Source organism: Tachypleus tridentatus, chromosome 6 (assembly GCF_004210375.1).
Source record: "Tachypleus tridentatus isolate NWPU-2018 chromosome 6, ASM421037v1, whole genome shotgun sequence".
Classification (NCBI taxonomy): Eukaryota; Metazoa; Arthropoda; class Merostomata; order Xiphosura; family Limulidae; genus Tachypleus; species Tachypleus tridentatus.
Genome location: NC_134830.1, coordinates 132,382,316 through 132,398,616, shown reverse-complemented (window position 1 = coordinate 132,398,616; position 16,301 = coordinate 132,382,316).

Below are 16,301 nucleotides of genomic sequence, written 5' to 3'. Positions count from 1 at the left end.
GTCTAGTTCTGGAATGGTATAATGTAGCTTATTCACCAAGCTAAACATTTTCACGGGAATATCAGTTTTTTCACACGTTCTGAACTGTACGAATACTTTCTGCTCCTGCTATTTTTGGTTATTTGTTTATAAAGTTTATTTGTCGTTTAATTTACATAAAAAAATTATGTAGATGTGTGTTAGTATAATATTTATATTATACTTCTATTAGCCTAATCGTGATACTTTTTAAGTTATGAGCAAAAACCACTCGTGACACAGGGGTACAAACACTTTCTGTCGTAACTGTATGTCCCCAATCAAAATGGGAAGGACTAACGTAAGTTTTTAGCCCTCTTGTAAATATAGTGATGTATTTTCATAAAGATTTATTCCTGGGCTTTAGGTAGTGAGTGATTGTTATTTCTTGCTGGGTCCTCTAGTTATTTTTTTTTGTTTTTTAATTAACTATTTACAATGTAAGATTGATTACAGGGATTTGCTCTAACGGCTGGAAACATATTACGGCAAAACCTGTACAAGCCGGATATATAACATTTTTCAGCATTATCTTAAGATTTCTCTTATAAAAGGCCCTCTATATGGCAGAACCTGCGTAAAGCGGACGGAAAACGTTCACCTTCCTCATCTATCAACAATTAGGATTAGAACCTGAGTACGGCAGAAAAAATGTTTTTGATTGAATATTAATATCTTGCAGATTAAAGGAGAAAAGTGTTCCGGAGGTCGCTATTCGAAAGAACGATTGACTTACTTTTGGTCGCATTTGCTCATGGAAAACTAGAGAAACCACGGGTAATAGATAAAAGTGAAAAAAACGCGCTGTTTCAAAAATTTAAGGAAGAATCAATAAAGTGTGGATGACAAATGCTATATTCGAGGAATGTTTGAGCAAATTAAACAAAATGGAATAATAAATAGGAATATTCTACTTTTCCTAGGTAATGCAACTTGTCACCCAAAAGTTCAACTTTCAAATGTTCGTTTAGTTTTTCTACTTCCATGTGCAATATCAGTTCTACAGTCAATAGATAATGGAATTATAGTGTATAAAATTGAAATACAGAAAATTGATGCTTCAGCATATTATTGCAAATATGGACGATTGCAAGAGAGCATCTGAAATGACCATGTAAATTGACGTGTTAGATGCAAATACATTTTCAAGTCATTCAATGAAATACGTAAAAGTGAATATTTAATAAAGTGCTTTCGAAACTGTGGATTTTTCTTGATAATGGCAGATATTGTGGTGAAGTTGTTTATTATGGTGATTCTAGTGAAATCCAAGCATTGATTGAGAAGATTGATGCAGATGATTCTCTGAATGCGGAAAGTTCTGTGAACGATGACAAGAATGTTTTAACAGAAACAGATGAAACTAATTTAAAATCTGTAATAGAATCGCAATATGGTAATAGTGTGAGATATATAGAAGATGAACAAAATGGAGAAGATAGTGAAGACAAAGAAATTCCTACTTCATCACAAGTGTTAAGTTATATTAATGCTATCAAATTGTATGCAAAAATGATGGGGGAAAATGAACTTCATGGAAAGGCCGTAGAATTTTTAACCGACTTTTAACCCGCATGAGAAAGCCCATTAAAAAACTAAACAGTTGAAATTGGACACTTTCTTCAAATAAATTTTATTAAGATTTTATGTACTTATTGCGTATTTTGAATGTCTATTTTTGTTCTTATTCTAATAAATATAGCATAAACAGTGTAATAAATTTATTCACAAACTTCTTACTTCCCTTCAGTCAAGCAAGTATAACGTTCTTCTAAAAATATATATATAATTAAGGAAACACATGTTCACTCTGTCTAAGCCGGAAATCCTGCTGAAGCTGGAAATTTTACTCGATCCCTGTGATACCTTCTTAGACAGGTTTCACTGTATTATTCATATTCTGAAGTTTGATAACCTTGACAACCTAGGCTTTGTCGCTGCATTACTCTTGTTAAGGTCATACAACATATGATTAGCTCATTTAGTGCAATCTCTGTACCATGGTGAACAGTGGTTTCCTCAGTAAGATGGGTTCTGTAAGGGGGGGGGGGTGAAATCTCACTATAATTGACGTAGGGTATATATGTGTGTTTATATATGTGACCGAAATAATAAATGGACGCCATATTTTAAAAGGCACCACAAACAAGAATCCATAAAAACATTTCACACTTTGAGTATTGAATATTGAGATACTTAAGAAAATTACCAAGGTTTGTGCAACAACCATTTCTTTACCACGGAACAAAATTTTCAATAAAAGTAGTTGGACTTTAGGTGAGAGTTCTAACACTTTTCACATACAATATTCTCTCCCCAAACATCTAATTTTTTTCTAAAATGTTCACTTTTTCTTAATTCTTTCAATGAGGTATGAATATTACTATTAGTACTGGTAGAACAAACAGGTACCTGTAGAGTGGCCTCTCTTCTAGTACTATTAACTTCCTTGCTCATCTTTAAAGTCCATTATCAGGACTTGTTTTGCAGTATCTGTGTTCTTTGACTTTGAAGTAACCTTTCACAACATTTGGGAGGCCCGTCATGGCCAGGTGGTTAAAACATTCGATTTGCAATTATACCAAACATGCTCGCCCTTTAAGTCGTGGGAGCATTATAAGGAGACGGTAAATACCACTACTCGTTGTTAAAAGAGTTGGCAGTAGGTGGTGATGACTAGCTGTCTTCCCTCTAGTCTTAAACTGATTAATTAGAGAAGACTCGCCCAGATAACCCTCATTTAGCTTTGCATGAAATTCGAAAGATGCAGACAAACAATGTTTGGGCTGAGGAACTTGTAGAGATTTACAGTCTTGGTGAAGAGTATATCTTGTAATGACTTCACAACTTTGTAATTGGTCGGATCTGTTTGGTTAAAATCTCAAATTCTCAAACTTCTACTAAGACACTCAGAGAGAGCGTGGGAGAAAAAGAAAAAAGGGTCTAAAGTGAGTACTTTGTTTAGTAACATGTTTGATAATGTAGTGGAGTATCTCTATACAGCTGATATTTTTTACATCGTTGTTTGTAATGTCTCAATGTAGAGTCTGCCGAAAATATCGATTCCTTGTCTTATTCTCTATATAGAATAATTGACTTTGTTTAATCTTTTGGCATTCTCAGGAGTTTGTTTTTAACTGCATTTAAGTGTAATTACGTGATTTTTAATTACTGGCCTGCTCTTAATTTGACCATCTTACTCTAAAGATACCTATTGTGTGTTTGTTAGCAAGAGTTTAAACGTAAGACTTTGTGAAATATACCCAAGTGTGTTTTATATTTTCTTGTTGAGATATTGAAAAGAAACAATTTGTACTTGGTTTGCTCATTATTTATCAATATCCTATTGGAGCCATCAGTTTAGTAATAAAAAAGTATTTATTTCAGAAAGTTAGGAATACAGATTCTACACTTGTACTTTTAACGTATGGAAGCTCAGAAACCTTTCACATATACTCCAAAAATAGTCTAAATCATCTGACAGTGGATACTAAAATATATATTAAGTTGTCCAGAAATAACTATCGAAATTCTCACGATTACATTTAGAAGCTGAATATTGAGTAACTTATCGTTGGTGTTGTCGTTTAAAATGTGTCTTAGTTGTCTGCTGTTTCAGCTCTACTCAGAGTAAGTTTTGTAACCCCCAAGGCAGCATGAACAAAAAGGACTTCCTTCTAATCTTCATCTACGACTTCAAACTTGGACGAAAAACTGCCGAAACTACACGGAACATCAATCAGGCATTGGGCCATGGATTTGTTACTGAACGTACAGCTCAGCGTTGATTCCAAAGGTTTCGACATGGAGATGAAAGTCTTGAAGACCACGAAAGTCGTGGAAGGAAGCCATACTTAGATGAAAACACATTAAGGGACGCAGTTAAGACGGACCCTCGTACTGTCTTACGAGCTTGACAGTACGCGAGCTTGAAGAAAAGCTAGGCACAAGCAAATCAAGCATTGTCAACCACGTGAGTGCGATTGGAAAAACGAAAAAGTTGGATAACTGGGTTACGCTGACTGAAGATCAACAGTTATGAGACCTGTCAAGGACGACACTCCAAAAAACTGAACGAATTAGGAATCGAGGTTCTGTCTCATCCATCTTATTCCTCAGACCTTTTCCATACAGAGTTTCATTTTTTTCAAGCACTTTGACAACTTTTCGAACAATAAACACTTTCAAAAACCAGACAGCTGCAGAAGAAGCTTTCAGGGAGTTTATTGACTATAGAAATTTTGATTTAAGTTTAAAATCGTAGGACAAGTCAAAGGAAAAATTACCTTTGTAAATAGACCAAAACAGTCTGTTTGATGTCTAAAATACCTTGTCCTTATTATTGCTTACTTATGCAACCAAGAAACTGTTTTAAAAAGAAAAAATCTGTAATGACAGAGGACATGTCTGTGTGTGTAACTGCTATAGCTTCAACAGGAAATAACCTAGAAACCAGACATTTTCTACTGAGTAGACCCTGAGGCTATGCACCCGGTTATTATTACTTATCTACGTGTATGCGTGCTTTCATGCATTTTTTAATGAAGGAAATTAGCGAAAAACCACATAGAAAATAAGCAGCTACTTATGTCATAAATAGATATTACAGACCATTTTACCTAGTACACAATCCGTCAACAATGACGAGGCAAGTACTATCACTCCTGTAGTATGTCAATTAGATCAACAACTTGTAATATATAGAGAAGCCAGTGCGTTTTGGTAACAATGCATTTCAACAATGGCTTTTATGTCTAGTTGTTAGCAGAAAAAATATAACCTAATATTATTGTTAGTCTGTGTACCGAAAATATTTAAACAACAAAAACTGGAAAAAAAAATATTTGTTGATTTTTTAATTTAGACTCTACGTTGATTGAAGAGGCTTGTTTATTTTTATTATAAACGTTGGGATATAACAGAAAATACCTTAATTCAGAAATTAATAATGTTTAAAACTGAATCAATATGTTTACTTTTATAAAATAGTTTATGGAGTTGGCTCTAGTCTAGGTTATTTTACATATATCTTTACTTTAGGCTTATTTATTAATTTATTCAATATATTTACAAGGTTTTACAATAACCCTCTTTATATCCCCCTTGCGCCTCTATCACTAAACTAGTAGTAGCCAGCTTTATTTTTAGTGCTTCAGAGCTGGAGATAGTACGAAATTTTTAATATTGGCAGCAAATGTAGAATAACCCATATCGTCTATCCTAAAACACTGCAATGGTAAAAAATGTAATAGGTTATGATAAAATGAAGTAGATGTTTTGGATATCAAATATAAATATGAAATATTTACGATATTATAAGATTCCTTGATAATAAATACAGGAAGTCTTTACTTAAAGTCATACTGATTAATATTTGATCATTAAGTTGCTGATCCAACAGGGATAATCTTCCTTTAACGTTGTGCAGCATCTCGCTATGACATTGTTTGCCAACGCGTAACTACTCAGTGCTAAGGAGCAAGTGATTGCTAAACGTTGCCTGTGGTGTAAGAACACCAACGTTAACAACTAAGCAAATGTTAGCCACTGTCGTTAGTGGTAGTTCCTCGCATAGTGTTCCTGAGACTGAGTTCTTCCTCAAAAGTAATATCCTCTCACCCAGAATAATGCATTAAGTGAAACTATTGGTTCTAGTTTCAAAAACGTATTAGTTTGGTGAATATATTGGATGTGTTAAGGAGATTTGATGTAAAAGAGGATGGTTTGGATACTGGAGTCGCACTAGGACTTACTCCGACTACTATTAGGTCAATTCAGAGACAGAGAAGATTGATAGTAGTACACAATGTGTGACAAACCTTAGCGCTTCTTAGATTAGTAGGACGAGAAGTTCAGCCCATTTATCTCTAACAACCAACAAATAACTATTCCCTATTCTATATTCGGATAAGATCCCATGACGTCTACTTTCATGATCTAACCAGGTTCCATTGGTTTAGTGTTTCGCATTAGTTTAACTTTTGATCAAATTTAGTGGTCTGACAAACGCAGCATTAGAACGCATAATTTTAATGTCCTTTCTCACACCGAAATGACTATTCATAGGATGATCATGCTATTGGACTAACATTGGTAGTCGCAGTGTTTTGAGAATAAATCGGTTAGATTCACCATTACTAACAAACCTTTTCGTTTAATAAAAAACATTATCATTCAAGACATATTATTTAGATTTACTTACAGTCCCTGAAATTATAGCAAAATCGTCTTATAATATTCCAGTTTTTAAATAAGAGTATATAAGCTTATATTCATCATATGTAGCTATGTGTTAGAGTTAACTTGACAATGGCAAAAAATTTAGGTGACATCTTACCAACATCCAAACTTTGAGTTCCTTGTAGTGAATCAATAGGATGTTCATATAGCGCATCAGGTGAGAGGTTCTCTTTTCCTTTTCTGTGCAGTATCTCAAATATTTTGTAATTTTAGCGTTTGTTTGGAATTAAGCTCAAGTCTACAAAATGGAATATCTCTGCTCTGCCCACCACAGCTATCAAAACTGGGGTCTAATTTTAGTGACTAATGCATGAGTCTATGAGCTAACTTCAGAGCTCTGTGTAACCATGTAACCAGTAGGTATAATTTAAAGTCTTCTCCATCTAGCCTATAACTTAGTTTTAGGTTATTTTTAGGTTATTTGTAGCCCTTAACACCTTATCTTTTAGAATAAAACTTCAGTCATAAACAGTGACAACAGTGGATTCACCATAAATATAATGAGGGAGATTTGACACCACAGACTATTGTAAAATAACTAGACTGTTTATGTTATAATGTTTGGAGGTGTTTGTCATGGACTAAATTGTGATGGAGTTGAAGCTTGCAATGAAATATCTTATTGAACATAATTTTTTGCTGATGTGGAAGACAGAACAGCTGTTTAATGTTGTTTATGATCCTGTGTTTATATTCAGGAGATTATCTGGAAATTCTTTATTATTCAAATCAACTTAATTACGGCTTAAGTATCTCGCATCTTCTAGTGGTGTTTTAGTGTCTTACTTGGAAGTTCCTTAATGAACGTGCCAAAGAAGATATGTTTATGGTCTGTTATTGGACTCATCATGGCCAGGTGATTAAGGAACTCGATTCGTAATCTGAGGGTTGTGGATTCGAATCCCCATAACACCAAACATGCTTATCCTTTCACCCGTCGAAGTGTTATAATGTGACGGTCAATCCCACTAGTTGTTGGTAAAAGAGTAGTCCAAGAGTTGGCTGTGGGTGGTGATGACTAGGTGCCTTCCGTCTAGTCTTATACTGCTAAATTAGGGACGGCTAGAGCAAATAGTTAGTTAGTTAGTTATCACCATTAGATTCCATCAAGGAACATAGGGCCTCAATCGCTTGCGGATTCTTCAACAGGTATTTAAGTGAGTAGGTTGTTAGCCCACTACACCGAGCCGTCCCTAATTTAGTAGTGTAAGACTAGAGGGAAGGCAGCTAGTCATCACCACCCACCGCAAACTCTTGGGCTACTTTTACCAACGAATAGTGGGATTGACCGGCACATTATACGCCCCCACGACTGGGAGGGCGAGCATGGTTGGCGCGACGCGGGCGCGAACCCGTGATCCTCGGATCACGAGTCGCACGCCTTACGCGCTAGACCATGCCAGGCCCCTAGAGAAATAACACTCGTGTAACTTTGCGCGAAAGTAAAAACAAAACATCGTCTGCCATTGGCATTTCGAGATAGGTTTTTTTAAGCTGCGACTTCTTTTTTTATTCTCAAATGCAGTGAAAGCTAAAATGTCTAGTTTCAGGATCAGGCATTGTATCACAAGTTTCTAAAACAATCAATTTCGGGCAGTTACAAACTTGGACCTTCAGAAGAAGTATCCTGGTTTTCCTGTCTAACTTTTTGCATTTCAGGAAAAGCATTGTACTTGCCCATTAGATTAGTGAGTTATAGAAAATCTATGCTATATCGAGAATTGACGTCACCTCGTAGATTTGTTGAAACACGAGGAGCTGTATGCACGTTGTTAATCACGTGGGAAACTCTGTGGTTTCTTCAGAAACTCTGGCCACCTAAGACCCTCATCTTCAATTACGTTGATTCTCTTGGTGTTTCCTACAGTACCCACTGGCACAAAAGCTCGATTTAATTGAACATTTCTACCAGTGTAACTTTCTTATTGCTCTTGAAGTAGCTAGCTGTCTCTTTTATCTAAAGGCTCTGGAATGCCCCACTACCCCTGATATTTGTCCTTACTGGCGACTGCTTATTGTTTCACCTGTTAATGATACGGATTCTGTCAGTGTCAAATGACCACCCGTGGCAACTCACTCATTAATTTTAGCTTAGTGGCCGCCTACCAACAATCCTGAGTATCTCTAAGTCTCATTCCCAACTTTCATTGACACCCATCTTAGATCATTGTTACGTCTCTTAGATCACAAAGGAAATTTAGTTTGACTGTCAATGGTTTATACGACACTCTCAAATATCGGCTCGAAATTAAGACGTTTCTTATTCCAGAGGTACGTTCCTCTACTTCATCTGTTATCAAAGGTGTCTTTCGTCAAGTATTATTACCTCACCTGCTAACAAAGTAGTTTATGTTGGTAGCACTAATGGTACTTTTGACTTTTAGGTGGAGTTAACCAACGCTGCACTTAACCAGTTCTCATCAGTATTTGCTTCACAGTCCTCTACAGATTATTCCACTCATCTCAAAAACACTAAATTCCTCACTAACTTATATTCAGTTGTTTTAGCTCCTCCACTGTTTAAGTTTAACCTCAGAAGTGAAGTGTCATAAGGCTTTCTGGGTGTACCTTTAGCCTTTACATGTCGTGAGCTCGTGATTGCAGAGTGTAGGCTGAGAGTGACCTTTCGATCATTTGGTGAATTGCGCGTTACATAAATTGTATTGATTTTGATATCAGTATCAAATTATTCAGGCTAAATATCAAACAGGTATTTTTAATTTACAAGATATTTAAATAAATCATCTGTCTATCCTTCTAAAGATATTAAATGTGCTTCAACCTCAAACGAGTGTGCAAATAATATATATCAAATAACCAATATCTTAATGATTAATAAAACATTTTAACATATTTTCCATATAATAATTATCAGATGTAAAATTAATCCATGGTGAAATTGACTGAGAATAGGTACTAGTATAAATTCATACTGGGATGAAACTCGTACAAATTCCATAATAAATCAGGTTTACGTAGCACGAAACACACTTGCGTATTCTTTTTCACAGCATGTGAGACTTGAATTTTGAAACAATACATTCATCACTTTTACCAGTTTTTAAGACATTTTAACTTGTTAACCTCTTGAACATTAACTTAAGTTTTCTTTTTGCAAACATTTTCTGTTATAATTCACTTATTCTATGGAAATTAGAAACATGTATAATTTACAAAATATGGCAAACATAATATATTTTTAGAATACTTCTGTATTGAGTTCTTAGTTTTTCTGTCGTTGAATCTCAGGATAGTAGAAAAATGAATGTTAATTTAACAATATGCTCCTCTAGTGGCACAACGGGATGTCTTCGACTTACAACGCTTGAAACCTGGTCAGAGTACAGATAACCCATTGTAGCTTTGCGTTTAACTTTTACAGCTGGATTTCGTTCATATTAACAAAAAATATTAAAATTTCTAAAAGATCAGTTGCGTCTATTCAATAGTATTACAGCTTTAAAACGTATAATATTGTTCTGCACTACAAGGAAGATGTAGAAATGCTCTAGCAGAAATTACTATAGATCAATTCTATTGATTAAAAAAAGTAGGAAGTCTGAGGCCTGTTTGGGTGGTTTGATTTATAGTCGAGGTAGTAACCACGTCTGTGGGTTTCCTGTAAACCCCTGTAGTATATGAATTATATACCTCTGTAACCTTCATTTTGAGGAATGGGAGCTTGTTATATTTTCATTGTGAAGTTTATCGCAGAATGATTATTTGTTCGAAACTTATTAACAATGGGAAACCGAAACACTTGATAATAATGTCAGATTCTAGAAAAGATTCTTCATTGTTGTCGTAATGTAATTTTGTTAATATTATATAAAAGTAATAAAGTGGTGTGGATATTACAGATAAATAAAAAGTGCTGCTGTGATCAGAACAGATATAACTTGTAGAGAACACAGAAGAAAACAGATCAATTTTATGGACTTCAAGTGATATAACTTAGTGTTGTTTTTATGTATTTGAAGATAGAATACACACATTTGACAGCTTTTTGTGTAGTTTTCCTTTTTTCTTCTTTGTTTTTTGTAAGGAAAAGTTAAATAGACCCAGGAGTGTAGCAAGAAATGGCCATGCAGGGGTAGTTTGAGTACTTGATGCAAGCGCCACAGGCGCAAAGCCATGCTAGGGGGGTTCGGAAGCATGTCCCCCTGGAAGTTTTTTTTATTAAAAACATAAAAGAAAAGCCTGAATTATGCATTCTGAGACCATCTTTTTGGCAAATTTCTGAATGGAACACTGAGGTGTTTGTCTAATTTTTTAATCATAAATAAATATATAGGCCCATATATATAATATATAGCTTAAAGTTATCAGGCCCAGCAAAGTAGGCCGACAGTCCTGTCATCAACATATAAAATATAGAGTCACTTAGGAGAGTTCAAAATATATATATCTGTATTCAAATATCATGGACAGTGTATGTTCAGATTCCATGGATTTCAAGAATTAACTTCACAAATAAACAGTGGGTGGCACCGTGGCAGGCTGGCAGCACCATGGCACTAACCTAGTTACATTGGCGCCATCTATAGTGACTGATTCATGACGTTGACAAAAAGAATGTGACGTTGACAAACAGAAGTTGCGATAAACAATCATTTACTATGTCAAGCCTGAAAAAGCAAAAGACACTGCAAGGGTTCTTTAAACCCATTCACGAGGCTGAACCTGATCAATCTGCTGCAGCCAATCACATTGAATCATAATTGTCAACTGAATTGTCAGAGTCATCACCGTGGCCTTCTACCAGTGCTGCCACTACCACCTCAGGTCCAGTCTGGGGCATTGGAAATTACATTTCTGATGATGTCAGCATTGGTAAACAGGTAAGTCGACTCCTCATAATATTAATTTTGTATTAAAATCGTGGAAACACTCTGATGAGTTTTAGACTGAATATTCATTGCTGCTAGTAATTGTAAGCCTACAGCCTCAGGATGTTAGGCCTGCTCTGTGAAGTACAGCTCTAAGCCTTTCTCTTCGAGGTTATTGTACTCTCATAACAAACTTCCCTATGTGCAAAATAACTTAATTATAACTATGTCTTTCTGTCTCTTTTAGATAAACGCTGAAACCAAAAAAATGCCTCCTTGAGAATGCCTGGAAGTGAAATTTCCATACACAAACTGGAAGAATGAAGGCTGTTGAAGACTTCAAGGCACATGAACTGAAACAGTACCACCAAGACAGCAAAGAAAAAGCTAACAATTTTCTACAGGTCGTAAACACAAGTTCATCTGTACACTTGCAGCTTGATGCAACTTACAAGCAAGAAATTGAACAGAACTGGAAATATTTAATGCCTATTATTGATACTGTATTGTTGTGTGGGAGACAGGGTTTAGCTTTGAGGGGAAAATATAATTCTGGTCCAATGTTTGTTGGTAAAACTGATGAGGAACCCATCAATAATGATGGGAATTTTGGGCAATTTTGCGCTACAGGGCAAAGGGTGATGTCAAGCTTTCAGCAAGCCTTAAGAGTACAAAGAGGAATGCTACGTATCTGAGTCCTCAAATTCAAAATGAAATCATCAATGTCTGTAATACTCATGTTCTTGATGCTTTGGTCAACAGGGTTAATGCTGCAAAGTGTTTCTCAATATTAGCTGACGAAACAACAGATATTTCAGGCATTGAACAGTTTTCGCAGTGTGTTAATTATTTGCTTGCCAATGACAACTCTGTTGCAATGAGAGAATATTCTTTTTGTAATTTATATCTGTTTATGATGTGACAGGCAGAAACTTGGCTGATGTTATTTATCATCACCAATCTGACAAAATATGGTATTGACATGGCTTACCTGCAAGAACGAGGGTACGACGGTGCTGCCTCTATGAGTGGGAAATTCAATTTCCACTTGCACCCTATGTACACTGCAGTGCCCATTCCCTAAACTTTGTAATTTCTGATGCTTGTAAAGAAGTTCCTGTACGAAATTACATGGGAGTAATTTCTAGCATTGAACATTTTCTCAATACATCTAAACGAAAGCAAGTTTTGGCTCTTGTGGAGAATAAAGCACCTGAATCGAAAAAAAAAGTTTGAAAGGTCTCTGGTCCACCAGGTGGATTGAGAGTCATGACTCAGTCATTGTCTTTCTAGAATTAATCCATGCAGTTGCAGATGCCCTTGAGACCATATCAGGTTGGCAAGACAGAGATTCTGCCACGCAAGCCAATCAATTGTTGTGTTCTATAACACAGCCAGAATTCATCATCACTCTACTTACCATTGCTAACTTGTTTTCCTTTAGTTTACTTCTGTGCAACTTACTGCAGCAACACAACATTGATTTAGGTGCTGCGATGCATCACGCAGAAATAGTGGAAGATTTAATACGTTCACTCAGAAATAATACTGTGAATGAATTTAACAACATATTCTATGAGGCTCAAAATCTGTGTAGTGAGCTTCAAATTGACATCATAATGCCAAGGCAGGCTAAAATACAAATGTACCGTGCTAACCCACAAACCACTAGCCTTGAGGAGTACTTTTGTATTGTTGTATTTGTACCATTTGTTGATCACTTTCTTTCACAAATATGTGACCTCTGTCCAGTCACAAAACTCTCCTTTGAAACTTCATGTGTCTACTACCATCAGGATCTGCCACAGAACGGTCAGAACCTACAGCACAACAATGTGACCAAATTAAAGAGTTAGTCAATATATACAAGGCTGACATTGACAGCACTACACTAGCTCTAGTAGGTGAACTTATGGTTTGGTACAAATCACTTGCGAACAACAGACTAAAAAATATCATAGATGCATATGCAATGTGCAATGCAGAAATATTCCCAGTCATTTCTAGACTGTTGAAAGTAGTTGTCACGCTGCCTGTGTCAACGAGCTCAGTGGAGCGTTCGTTTTCAACTCTCAGAAGACTCAAAACGTATTTGAGAAATACCACCACTGAAGATCGATTGAATGGTCTGACCTCATTATACATTCACCGTGATATTAAAGATTAACCACACTGTGTTGTAGGTGTCCTGGCAAGAACGAACAGGCGTTTAAGCCTTTCATAGATATTAGATTGTATATTTCTAGTTCTGACAAAACTTGCTGTATTAAAAGAATGTTCAATCAGAAATTTGCAGTTGACCATTTGTTGTGTGTGGAATTATCTGCCATACAATCACGGATCTTTATGAAACTTCACAGATGGCAATTGAACTTGTCTAAAAGATCTGGGTCCATGGGAGGTTTTAACACCCAACCCCTTGGCTACGCCCCTGAATAGACCACTAAATAATTGTTACGTTGTGTACGACTTTTACCAGCTGGCGAAAATCTATTACAACTATTCTGCAACAAGTCTGTTTAGATTACTTCTATGGAGTGACCCTGATATAAGTGAATAGAACAGGTGGTTAGATTGTTATAGCTCGTTATACTCGTTTCTGATATGTTTGTTTATTTGTTGCTGAGCCCAGAGCTACATAATGGGTCGTACCTATCTCGCGCATCAAACTGGATTATTAGCGTTATGAAACCTCGGACGTACCTCTGTGCTACAGAGTGGCTTGAGTGTTAAAGTAAGGTGTATCAGTATTTATGGAGGCTGTACATTTTGATAGCTCATCAGGTCTGAGTCAATGTGTTTTAGTTTTGTAGAATATGTGCATTACGAATGCTGATGAGTTTTAGTTCAAGTTGACTTAACCTCTCTGAAATATGTGCATTTAGACAGCTTTTCAGTTCTGAGTCAAAATACCATAATTATCTTGAAGGTTGTATCTTCAGATAGCTTATCAGCCTTTGATGAAGGCGCCTTAATCCAGTTGAAACATGTGCATTGAATATATCTTTCAGTTTGGAGGCAGGGTGCATTAATCTTTATTTTGGAGGTTGTTCGCTCAGATATTTTATTCGCTGTTTTCTGTAAAGAGATTAACACATACATTCATCTGTTGTGAAAAATCAATGCGATATGCAATGTATTACTGCGCAACTTAACTCTAAACAGCTGGCATATTAACCCGGATGTGAAACATTAGTAAGTTATAGTAACATCAGAGAGTTAGTTATCGCATATTACGGATGATAGAGTTTTCTACCACATCCAGCAAATGAAACCGACTACTGGTATACAGAAAGATATTCATTAGGAGATTTGGCTGGTCTGAGCTGATAAAATCAGAATTATTTTTAAGTTAACTTTGTTTCTAAATAGTATTAAGGACAACAGTTTTATGACAAACCTAAAGATTATTTGGGTAAGTAGAACATGAAAGTTTTATTTACGCTTTTCATAAGTAACTTAAAAACATTAAGTTGTCGGTTCACTTACTTTTATTCAGACTACACTTGTATAAGTGGTTTTATCCCATGGATACCGGTCAAGTCGCAGAACGCATCACTTAGGAATGGTTGCGCGATCTAACGATCTCGGTGAAAACGTCGTTTTGCTTCGTTTGACCGAAAGAACGTACAGAGGAGAATGTATATGTTTTGAACATGGGTGACGGCACAATAGAGACCTCTTCAGTAGAAACTACGCTGCATGGCTATTGTCAAAGTGTACTGTCGCCATTTAGAGCATGAACGGACGGGGAGATATGGACTGTAACGATAATGACACAACATAACATACTTTAGATCTGTATTAGAAACACAAAATACCAAAAGCAGTTGATTAAAGGTTTTAAATATTTTATTCGAAACTTCTGTGTGTTATAACATTACTGGAGATTTCAGGGAACATTTAAAGGTAAAAGTCTATAAAGTCGTTGTTGTTTTGAATTAAGCTACACAATGACTATCTGTGCTCTGCTCACCACAGGTATTACATTATAAAATGTAATAAGTTCCTTTCTAAGGGCATGTTAGATTTTCTTATCAACTCACATGAAAATGTACACTTGAAAAAAACGAAACGTTCGGACAAAACGATTCATTTTATGTCTTGATTATAAACTGAACAACGTAATAACTGAAACAGTCAGGTTTTCATATTATTATTATATTTCGCATATTTACTTCTTGCTTCAACCGTGACTTCAATCTGTAATTAGAATGTTCATATGGCTAGACTACAACTAAATGTATATACATGGCTTTGCTTCGATTAAAATAATCTGACCAATCTTTTTTCGTACATTGTCATTGATTTTAATCAGAATATTTTGTTAGCTTAAAATATCATTTTAATTTTTTTAGCAAAACAATCGCTATTAATGTGGTTGATTTAATCAAAGTGGCTCAGGGTATGTAAAACCATTTTCATCCGGACAATATCGGATACTTTACTTGTATTTAACAGAGACAAATACTCAGAACGGCTGGTATGGGTATAATAAACACTTTCATTGATAAACAGAGAACAACGTTTTGACCTTCCTAGGTCATCTTCAGATTAAGAAAGAGGGTTTGCAAGTGGCCGTTGCTGCACACATGTGTTAAGGACGAAAGTATAAACGAGTACGGGAGTGTAGAGGGCGTTGCAGTTGGATGTTAGGTTATTAATTAGCATAGGTATAAATGTATTCCTTTATATTGGCTTTAGTTGTATAAGTAGGGCTTCTTTGATTTTGCGTTTGTTTATATTTGTTTCCCTAATTAGTATCTGGGAGTTTTCTATGGTTATGCTGTGTTTATTTTATTTGTGTTCTTTGAATCTAGTTTCCATTTTTCTGCTTGTTTCTCAAATATAAAAGTCATGGAAGTTGTTGCACTGTACTATATTATGTTGGTGTTGTGTTTGTCAGTGTAGTTTTTACATAGTATAGACTTTAGTTTTGTACCTGGTTTTTGAATACATTTGATGTTCACTTGAATGTTGTGTTTTGTTATAAGTTTCTTCCACACGTTGGTTTTTTTTTTTTTTTTTCGCTGATGTCGGGAACATATGGCATGCAGCAATATAAGGTTTTGTAGCTTGTTGTATTTTGGGATTTATTGTTGTTTGTTTGTTGTTGGTCTAGGTATGTGCAAATAATTTTTTCCACTGTTTGTGAATTAGTCCTCAAAATACAGTTTAAATATCTATTCTAGATTTGTGGTTAGTTTCACTAAA